This window comes from Mytilus edulis, chromosome 9 (assembly GCF_963676685.1).
Source record: "Mytilus edulis chromosome 9, xbMytEdul2.2, whole genome shotgun sequence".
NCBI lineage: Eukaryota > Metazoa > Mollusca > Bivalvia > Mytilida > Mytilidae > Mytilus > Mytilus edulis.
Window position 1 is genome coordinate 80,171,457 of NC_092352.1, and position 12,121 is coordinate 80,183,577.

Genomic DNA, 12,121 nt, shown 5'->3' on the forward strand with positions numbered 1-12,121 from the left:
AAGAGTCCATGATGTGTGAATAACATATGTATAGGTCTATGGTTTAATGTGTATTATTTATAAAAGAAATCATGGTATGTTACTGACAGTCTAATTGTTCCATAGTCTTCTATTTTATTGTGGTATAAGAGTTCATGATGTGTTGATAACATACATGTATGTATAGGTCCATGGTGGCATGTGTAAAGTGTATAAAAGAGACCATGGCATGTTAGGGTCTTATCGGTCCATGGTCTCATGTTTCTGTGTGTGTTAAGGGTCGATAGTCTCATTTGTAATGTGTAAAAAAGGACACCTTGGCAAAATACAGGACGTCTAATTGGTCCCTGGTTTTATGTGTTATTGTGGTATAGGAGTCCATGAGGAATTAACAACATATATATGTATAGGTCCTGGCATGGTCTCATGTTACGTGTAATAAGTATAAAAGAGACTGTGGCATGATACACTTTTAACGGGTCAATTGTTTTATGTGTTATTGTAGTATAAAGGTCCATGATGTATTTAAAACATATGTATAGGTCCATAGTCTAATGCTAAATATGTGCAAATGAGACCATGACATGTTTCTGACAGTCTATGGTCCATGTTTCTGGGTGATTTAAAAGTCCATAATGTGTTATAAAAAGATATATAATATATACCTATGGTCTGATGTTTAGTTAATATGCATAAAAGAGACCATGGCATGCTACTAGCTCAGTAGCTGTCTCATTGGCAGTCATACCACATCTTCTTGTTTATATAAGAGTCTAATTTGTCTTTTGTCCTATGTGTCAATGTGGTAAAAATAGTCATTCATGTGTTTCTAACAGAGATAAAGATCCATGGTCTCATGTGTGTAATAAGCATAAAAAAGACCATGGCATGTTAATGGCAGTCCAATATGTTCATGGCACCCATCGTGTTGCTTATGTTAACTACGAAACACTCAATTATGTATGATTTCCCAACTAAAAGACATTTCAGAATATTCACCCAACTAAGAACTGGCTATACAGAAACAACTACTACAAGAACCGAGTAGGCCAAACCAACGCCATAGAGTCGTGCAACTGTGAAGCTTCATCATTTCCTTCTGGAGTGTCCCTGCTATGAGAACAAACAAAAATATATGTTACACCAAATATCCAAAGAGGTCGGGGTCAGAAACCTGAATTTAGCTACTATTATAACGAGACTGGACAGCGAGAACACAGAAAGGACAAAAGCCAAACTACAAACAGTAGCACATTATTTTCGCAGAACAGGCAGTTTTAATACTGCTGTTCCTCAATCACAATCTTAACCAGCGCATACCAATTTAAAGCACAGAGAACATGAAAAATAAAGATTCTATCAGATCTATGTCTGAAATTTTTTACAGATACGTAGGTTTGTCTGTACTCAGAGTAAATTTTGAGGTGAAAAATACAGCCATTTTAACCAAAGGGTCCACATGAACCTTAATTCATTGAAAATTAACCTTTATCGGGGGGAAAAAACAAAATATTTTTTTCAAAACTCAAATGAACATTTGTGTGCTTTTGAGGTGATCAAATAGCAGGAGATTGCATCTTATTTTGAAAAAAATTCTTGGGGGAGCTAGTCCGAGATTACTCTGACGTCCAACGGCTGTTTTGCCAGACAAGCTGGGGCCGTGGGACGTCAGAGCTCGTCCCATATAAAAAAATGGATATTTGCCCACCCAAAATAGATGCGCTGCTTCGTCGCTTCTGATGCCGACTGACGATACTGGTAGAGGTCGCCTACCGGGAATACCCCAAATTTTTCTCGTTAGTCTTGTGGACTACATATTCTCTAAAGTTAGTGTCTAACAACTGCATATACGCTTTGCCTTTGCCACAAAATACCTAGCATCTGATGCAGGACAGTCGCCATCTTGCTTACAGCTTCACCATTATGCATAAGTATCTGCATATCTGATTGGCTCCCTGAATGTGACGTATTAGATATCCTTATTTGGCATTTGCAGAATATTTCCCAACTACCTAGTGTTATAGTTCTCAATCAAGTTTATATTCAAAGTTGCATACCGGTAATCAATATTTTGATTTTTTAACACATTTTTAATTTACACTATTTTTTAATTATTTGTTCTGTGAAAATCAGTTTTTTTTCGTATGTTTGCCTGTTCAATTATCTGTTTAATTCAGTTTTGATTTAAATAGATAATACACCTAATGATACATAAAATACGAGTATGTAAACAAGTTAAATCGGTTTCAAACAAAATAAATCAAACGCTTAAAATTAACTGTACATGAGGGAGTTGCAAATCAGTTTTCATGCATTTATAGTTAATCATTAACCGAAAATCTATGCTCCAATAATATCCGACTATCAGTGAAACCCATGTGAAGTAATATTGAACATTTTATGATGAATTTAATGTCCCATTATTTTTTTAATTCATTTAGTTAAAATTCATACAGATATACAAATTAACTATTTCAATGTCTGTTACATTTTCCATAAGTACGTTAAAGTCAATTATAACTTTCAAGTGTCCCAGTTAAGAAAATGCTAGTTACTGTCTCCTTGGCATGGCAATCAACGTATGCTTTTATTCGTTTTACATGACACAAACTTATAAAAGAAAATAAAAATTATACAATGGTGCATCCGAGTTGCTTTTCTGGATTTATCTTATAGAAAAACGATCACATTCAGAATGGGTTGAGCTATAAAATTTATTTGATAAAAAGAAATTCCAATTCCAAAGTCACATACAGATACACTTTGTCTAGGGAGGTGGAAATTTGATCTTTAAGAACAAGATGAGTAAAAGGAATGTTTGTGTTCGCGCACACCTGGTTTAATTCTACCACCATATGTGCTTTCACCAAGTCAGGATATCTTGACCACAGTTACTTTTATTTTGTCTGTTAGTCTGTTGTTTTTTGGGGAATTTTTTTTAAAGAGCCGAATGTTGGCGGTTGTTGTTGTCTGTTGTAGTCTAATACTTTTTATTTTGTTTATGCATCATCAACACAATTAATTAAGATGCTAAATTAACATTATTATTTCAATTTTTGCTACATGTTCTATCAACGACAAGATTACCATGCGGATCATACCTTCTAATTCTCTTTGATAATTAAAAAGATATTAATATGTCGTCTTTTTCTAAAACCATAGGAAACTATCTATAACCGTGTATAAATAGTTATATTATAGATTATAATCACTACTTTTTTGTCCTAAGAAAAGATGACCCTATATAATGAATAATTCCACGTTTGTCTTATCAAAGACATATTGTACTAAATGCGTCGCCTTCCACAAAATATCGACGTGCACAGCATTCATGATTTTGTATCAGTCATTGTTTTGTATATTCCACATCAATTATAATTCTGACGCACCTGTGTCAACTGTAGAAAACTTTGCCGACCTTGACATTCTTATTGGTGACCAGGAATTAGGATGGTTTCCACAGAATAACAATTTCATAACACGAACAAAACGCTTATTAAAAGCACAATATAAGAGAAAGTTCATTGAGAGGTTACAAAGCAGCAGAATATTACCAGACAAACGTAGCTTCCGGTAATTGTCATTGGATATCTGAAAATATTGCGCAAAATCACCAACTGTTGACGGCAAAATGGCTATTATTGATAGTAAAACAATACTAATGAGAGTAATTGTAAATCGACGTTGATCTTTCTGCCAATCCTTTTCCTTATTATTTCTTATCTCAAGTTCTTGACGGACTGACTTTGCGTTATGGACAGCACATATCAGATATGCGTTACAGAACATCAATATTAACAATGGCGAAACATGAAAAAGTGCTATACACGTAAAATCATATATCTGATAATACACAGATTGAGATCGGAACGTTGTTTTTTTCATTGTGTACACATTGTCTTTTCCAACAACAAAATAACAAAAGAATCTTGGCACGGATATTAATATTGTAAATAAAAGTATCAGAACAATACGGGTTTTGGCTCGATGAATACTACAGTACGACCTTGCCCATAGCGGAGCCTTTACAAAAATAAATCTATCAATAGTTACTCCTACAGTTAGTAATACACTAGCTGCCATAAAGAAATTAACAAGTGGGAAGAATATATAGGCATTAAACACTTGCCAGTCGTGTGATGTAGATTTCCCTGATATTGACATGTGGATAAAAGACAACAGCAGCGCGCACATGTCAGTCATCGCAAGTATTTTGAGATATAAGTAAGGAGACTCGTTCAAATGTCCTTTGAATAAAATAATAAGATTCAAAATGTTTCCACATATTCCAAACACACACAATATTGGTCCAATGTAATTGTTTAACACTAAGTCAGCTATATCCCTGCTCCTGGCTGTTTGGTTATCGAAGGTTTGGCTTTCATTCAAGGAATCGTTGTATGACATCAGAAAATCCAAAGTAGAATTCATTTTACCTAAAAAAAAAAATATAAATAACAAATGCATATAATATAATAATATCTGTATTGCAAAATTACACCCATAAGGGTCAAGCAATACAAACAAACACTTATACATTTTAAATACAATGCAATACAATAAAATACAATACAATATAATAGAACATATTTTAAGAGTTCAAATTATAAATTGATGTATAAAATACAATCATAAGCTTGTCTGACATGGGTCTGACTCCCTCAGTTCTAAAGACTGCTTAATGAAGACTCTAATATGACAAACAAGTTCAGGGATGGGGTTTAGAATGCGTTTTTGTTTATTATTGTATCAAGATGTTGAAATAATGGTACATATTCTTTTAGATAAGCAAAAAGATTAGACCGCAATGATACGTTAATGTCAAATGAAATTCGGCATCTAGGACTCCACATTTTTTACATAATCTTTGTGCTCTTGGAATGTTTCTGTACCGTCCCAATTCAATGCCTAGAGAATGATCACTCAGTCTAAATTTTGAGAGTAACGGTCTATGTATAAAATTATTGCAATTTAAATATTCCTCAGACTAACAATTAGTTTTTAATTTCCCATAAACACAAAGTTTGGATGTGTATATACTGTATACAGAATGTATCAAATGTGATACAATTCTGATGCTTATTTTACACGACAGTAAGAAAATAGAATTATCAAAGACAATTTTACAACACTAGTCAGTCTTTTCAATACGTTTGTTTCAGTTCGTATTGAAGATATGCAGCTTAATCACTATCCTATATGTTAAAGGTAGAGCGTCGTGCTCACAAAAAAAAACACGTACGCATGTGCCTATCCAAAGTCAGTAACACAGTGGTTTGCGATGATTTTCATGATATGTGAAAACTGCTTTTAGGTTAAATATACAGTGTAATTAGCTCGAATTATTTCTTAATTTTTTGGTGGGGGACGTTTGCTGCTTGCTATACGGTACGGCTTTTGTTACTTCTTTTATTGTATAGTGTTTGCTGATTTCTATACGGATTTTTTTGCGCATTAGTATAGGCCAGAAGTTGACCTGAAGTTTATATCTACATTCTTGTCAGTTGTTCTTATTCTGAAGGTCGATCCGTAGGCACGATATACTTTACAATCTTTTAATTTTTGCAGTATCCGCTTTACTTTAGCAGTATTTTCAAAAGATATATATAACTGAATATATTTTGTTTAAATAACATGAGCATAGATGCAGTAGTGAAAATGGATTTTTGTAGAAACGTAAACGAAATAATAAAACAGAAACTATCAATTAGTATTTAGAGAAGTGAGGGTCCCGCATAACAAAAACATCTTAGTAAGTGTTATTGATGTGGTACACTGGGATATTTAATCTGTACGTAAGATAGAATATAAATTTATATAAATTGTTAATACTGTAACGTGTTGTCTTCTAGTATGGTTATTATCCGAGTAGTTTCTCAGACAGGTCGGAACATCGTGAAAAAAACACCACAAAAAGCAATGTGCATATACACTTTATACACAGTACAATTTCCTATCATTAGAATTTGACAACTACCATCATTTTTTTTAAATTTTGATTGATTGATTGTTGTTTGTCTGAAGTCTAGTACATTTAGCAAATATTCCATTTGTGTTTAGAACGAGAAAAAATAAAAAAAACCCCAGAAGTTAGGTGATGCAATAGGTGGTCGAACGGAGTGACGGGACGGAAAGTTGGAACTTCACCTGAAATTGAGGATATATTGGCTACGGAAAGAATAGGCTTGCAACAAGCAACATATGGATCCTGTAAGAGATGTTTAATCGGTTCTTTGTGTGTAGCGGTTGTGGTGTAACACTAGTCTGTTGAATTTTACGTTTCCATTCTGACCCGACGTTGCTGCGTATTTATACATCCCATACAGCCAAACAGAAGCACACGCTGGCAAGGGTTTTACAACGGGTCGAGAAAAGACCAGAGTGGCTATATTTTCAAACTGAATCAATCTTTGGATTAAGGATATAACAGTTATAAACTTTACATGCGGAACCGAAAAATGCAAAAGGGATACAGAGTCGCACTGGCACCGCCATTGTAAAATAATGCAGAAATTTTATTCAAATGTATAAAATTATAAACCCTGTTGATCCTATAGAAAATACAATATACCTCAATAAAATTCACAATATTTAAGAAAAGTATATCCATGTACTAGTATTCACTTTGGTTTATTCCTCGTTTTGTATTGTAGTAATCTTTTAAACATAAAAAAATAAAAACGTAATATGCTTTCAATGTAGAAATTTACAGAAATGAAGGATATACATGTATGATATCAATTCATGGCCCAATTTAGTATAATCACAGCAAAACACTCAAAATAGAAGGATGAGCACTGGAAACTACCGCGGCCAGGCTAAACTGCGAAGTTAATCAATTTGGTTTTTGTTAATTTGTAAATGCTGTTCAGTGATGTGTGGTTGAATCAGGAGAACAACTGATCATCTGAGCTTTGTTTTGTCAAACTGTATATTATAAAAAAAAAATCAATTTGGTATGAAAAAACTGATATGAGAGCATCTGAAATATGTAGTAACAATGTAACAAGTGTTCTGGAAATCAATAGTAGTAAACAAAAATCCCACATCAAATACGTGAGAAAAAAAAAACAATGACTAAAAACGACAAACAAATCATGTCACTGCAATGAGTTAATCTATGTTTAAATTATAGGTTTACATATTCAGTGTTCAACTTGAAATTTCTCTCAAGAGTTAATATAAAAGTAACTTCGTGCTAATGTAAACCTTCAGCCATTGATTTCAATTTAATACTAAAAGTCCGCTAGCAGTGTCATCATTTCGGAATAATTAGCAGTTAAAGAAAAATCAAATAATTGACAGATATAGAAAATATCAGTACCAAACTGATTAAAATTGAGAATAGAAATGGGGAGTATGTCAAAGAGACAACAATCCGACCAAAGTGCAGATAACAGCCGAAGGCCACCAATGGTACGTAACACGTATCTCTCGGCTTAGACGGAGTATGTCAAAGAGACAACAACTCGACCAAAGAGCAGATGACAGCCTAAGGCTACCATTGGTACGTAACACGTATCTTTTGGCTAAGACATTAGGGGGTGGCAACATGTATGGACTGTACTCCACTCGTCCTTGCATATTAGATTTATGCTTTACATCAGGTACTTTACAACAAATGATTTTTTTTTTATCAAAAATAGTTTTTCTTTATCACAAATAACATTAACAGCGTTAAGAAATAAATTAATCGTATAGCAATATATACAAACAATGTTCTTCCTTTTTATTTTTGTAAGATTGATTCACATTGTGAAATTGAAGTTTTAAACAACCAAAAAAGTATCAATAACCTATTTGTATCAAAAAGAAGCAAAACAAATCTGTTTTGATATGTGTAAAAGATCTGCCTTTGTCAAAAACACATTAATTTGAAGAAAATCTAATTACATGTCGTCCCTTGTTACCTACAAGACTTATTCAATATTTACAATAAGAAAACTCTACGATGAGATGAATGGACAACAAGATTTAGTTCTACATTGTATAGGATATCAATCTTATTTCTAACATAAATTCTCCGTTGAGGCAGTTTTTATGCGCAAAAAGAAATTGGAAGAAGCAATTAACTAGTACTTGACAGTCCCATTGGTCGCGTGACAGACAGGCATACTGTTGACCTGACCAACTTTTCACATCCAGCAGAATGTACATATAATACAGAAACTCGCAATGATATCAGGCTTATAAATTTGTACGACACAATCGCATTTCGTTTGACGGCGTGCACAAAGTTGACGGAAACTGTAAAGTGCGATGTTTAAGTAGTTTTATACAACTGTGTTTATAATATTTTTTTAAGAAGATTTTTTTAATGATAACATGTTGAACGCATGCAATTAGAATCTACATTACTAGGAAGGTAAATTAAAATTTAATCTATATAGCACGAAACAGACACAAAGAAAACGGCAAAAATATGGTGTAACTTGTAACATTAAATAAGCATAAAATAAAGTTTTTGACCTAAAACTTAATACAATTTAACATATTTTTCCCGCATTTTCGTATAACAGATTTGTTCAGATTTGGACTCGGACATCATATGAAATTCACCGCAAAAAAATCAAAAACGACCATGGTAGATACGTTTGGAATGATCTTCGTGATGTGTAAGAAGTAGTAATTTGAAAGTAATAAATTATCAAAATGGAGAATCGGTAAGAAAAATATGTAATTTCAATCTTTTTATTTTCAAAATAACTTGGTATTCCAAATGTGCATAACTAGTGGTTTAATATAATCTGCAACATATGAATGATTCGATAGTCAAGACTGAACACTTTAATTTTTTAAATGTCCAGCTATTATGTTTCAATCTAAAAAAAATGGCGTTTTAACGCTATTTTCAGAAAAGGGTCCACGACATAGACGCTAATTATTTCCATTTTACGGCTCTTAGCATATATTTATTTATATTTTCAGAATGTGCATTTGTTGCACTTTTTTGTTCGAAAGAAAATTAAATACGTTGAATGTGAATGTTTAAAGTTATTTCATAAACTAAGTGTCCAGTGTTTTTGTTACGCTTACGTTTTCTTGGGGCAAATGCCAACGTCGTAAAAGGTTTTTGTAATTTGAAGACGTTACGTTTGTGGACTCAGCTTTGTGCACGTCGTCTACAATAGACTCATCATTGACGCTCGAATACAAAAATCTAAAAGGCCAGCTAATGAACTAAGTAAGGATGATGAATGTTCTTGTATTAAATGTAGGAAACGGATTTTTGAACTTATAATTGCTTGCCATTGGTTGTATATATAGGTAATAGGTTTAGCGGCTTACATATCACAAACAAATGCACACACTAACACGCGTACGCTTATATACATGAATATATGCAAACATAGAAATAAAAAGTTGTTAAAGTGAGCTTTTGATTGGACCAAACCAATCACGAATACGAAGTTGCAGACTAAAAGAAAAGTAAGTAAACGTACGAATACGTTTGCATAATAATTGCAATTTCTATTTTTGTACACGAAATATATGATTTTGCATGAACATCACTCCCTTTTCCTCACATAGATTTCGAATAAATCTTTAAAACATAGAGCAGGGAAAAAAATGTACCTATAGCAAGTTAGTATAATTCTGATAAAACAGACATCATTAAATTTGTTTACCATACAGTTGTTGTCGTGGGTTAATGTCTTTATTACTTCTTTTTCTCAAATTGTTAAGTTGTCCATTAGGCTGTTAGTTTTCACAATGATATTGTTTCATCTTTTTTATCTCGGGGCCTTTTATAGCCGACTGTACGGTATGGGTTTTTCTCGTTGTTGATGGTCTTTCGATTACCTATATTTGCTTTATTCCACTTCATTTGAACGTTGGTGGACATTTGTTTCAGTGGCAATCACACCACAACTCCTTATTTTTATATTGAATGTTAAACCAAATAAAATTTAAAACCAATTTTATTTCCAATCTTTAGCATCAAGTATGTGTCAATACAGGATGCTATTATAGAAATGAACAGAAATAGAACATAACATCTGAAATGTCGCTGTGTATGTCTTCTTATGAGGATGTTTAAATGTATTTCTGATTTATTTTTGTCTTAAAGGACAAAGTAATTCGACCAATCATAATACACGACCGACATATATAACTGTACACAGAATATTAAGATATATTTATTTGAAAAATATACTGGAGCACTTTTTGTACTGTTGTTGTTTGTGTTTTTTTTTGTGTGTGGCAAAGTTGATATTAAGATTAAAACAATAAATGATGACAGTGTATTATATATATATATATATATATCTTATTTAGAAATTCACTGTATACATTTACAAGATGAGCCTCATATAACATTAATAACATTGGTGACTTAAAAGGGTGTGTAGGATGTGGAAAGTTTAACTAAGCAAATGAGTACTCCCCCTTCAAAAAACTCACCCCAAACCTGTGACATTTTGCGAGTAAAGAGACACCAAACGCTATGGTTAGAAGCACTCTATATTATAAGTCAAGAGAATGAAATTTTTGTTTAGACCATATCGCTGATGTATTAGACCAAACCAGCAAAATACCAGTAGAAACAATTGATTTTAGAAAGATCGACCTAACAAAACAAAAGACATATAAATTAATATAACACCATATAAGAGAATCCTTGCAGTTCATGAACGCATCTTGATAATACAAAATCCCTGTTGATAATGTGGCCATTCCTTAAACATAAAATATAATGCATATATTTATGTTACAGTACAGTAGCTTTGTTCAGTTTCTATCAAGAATGTCTTGAATTGGATTTAATTTTCATTGTAGAAATAATCAGTTGCTGTGAATGTTTAATCTTTTTTTATTATTTAAAAAAGATTTAGATTTTTATGATTTGAAAAGGTTTATAACATGTTGAAAATTTAACTAAGCTAGGGAGTTGCCCCCCCCCCCCCCCCTGTTCATATCATAAAAAAAAACCACCTCCAAATTGTTCGAGAAAGGTGAATAGAATGTTGAAAGTTTAACTAAGCAAGTGAGTACTCCCCCTTAAAAAATTAAAAAATACCAAAGACCCTCCGCTTTTTCGATCAAATAGACAACAAACGGTATGGTCAGAAACACTATATTAATGTTGTATATTCGATACATTAAAGATATTAAAATTATAAATGACTTACTTCAGAATAGAAATAGAGCTGTCTCCAGTTTGAGTTTTACAGGTTTAGTATACAATCGGACGACCTGTTTTTCTATATTTGCAAATCGATACTGATAAAGACACAAGGCGGACTTAAAGCCAGAAAAACCAATGAAAAGTGTCAAATGTGTTGTTCGATACAAGATCAATTTAAGTAGTTTAATTATTACTACTATAATTGAATGTCGAAGCTAATTTTCGTAATATAATAAGGATAATCAATTGCAATTTTGCGTAAAGGGCATGTTTTCTTGTTTTCAACTTTCTACCCCACCGATGTTTTGAAAAAAATCTAGTTTTTTTATACAAAAGAAGATGATTGTAACCATTATCAGTAAATAATATCCTTCGTATAATATCAATTCCTGCAAAATATTCTACATTTGCCCTCATTGCGTATAACATTAATTTGATATACCAGAAATGATAAATGTATTTTCGTACAAGTGATAATTGAATGATAAGCTTTCATTACCAGTCGACGATTTCAATTTTTTTTAAATTGATTTGCCAAGAAAAGGAATAAAAAGTTCACTGAACTGAAATCTATTTTCAATGATTTAGTAAAAAATTGTTGACAATACCAGAAAAAAGATAATACTAGCAAATTTTTAAAGTAAACAAAATAATAATCTCATTTTATAAATTTCTGGCCTTGTACAGACACTTGTAAATAAAATAGATGCGAACAATGAGAACGATGTTAATAAGTGTAAAATAAAAATAAGTACATGCAAATGATATTTACAATGCTATCAATTATCAAAGAGAGGCGAAAGATACCAATGGGACATTCAAACTCTGACAACGCCATTACTAAAAAAAGAAAGAGACCAACAATTAAACAACAGTGCACAAAACACAACATAGAAAACTAAAGACTGAGCAACAGGAACCCCACCAAAAACTGGGGTGATCACAGGATAATCTTACACATTTCCCATCGAAAGCAGTTGTGTAGAAATTGCTAGTGACATCGGTAACAAA

At 32.5% G+C, this 12,121-nt stretch overlaps 1 long non-coding RNA gene across 1 annotated transcript; it reads right to left on the minus strand.

The window, feature by feature from the left end:
* Window positions 1–2,957: 2,957 nt before the first annotated feature.
* Window positions 2,958–11,182, minus strand: LOC139490456 (uncharacterized). The gene is made up of 2 exons (XR_011656337.1): window positions 11,115–11,182; window positions 2,958–4,415 (listed from the first exon to the last, which is right to left on the minus strand). It is a non-coding gene; the product is annotated as an uncharacterized lncRNA (long non-coding RNA).
* Window positions 11,183–12,121: the final 939 nt, after the last annotated feature.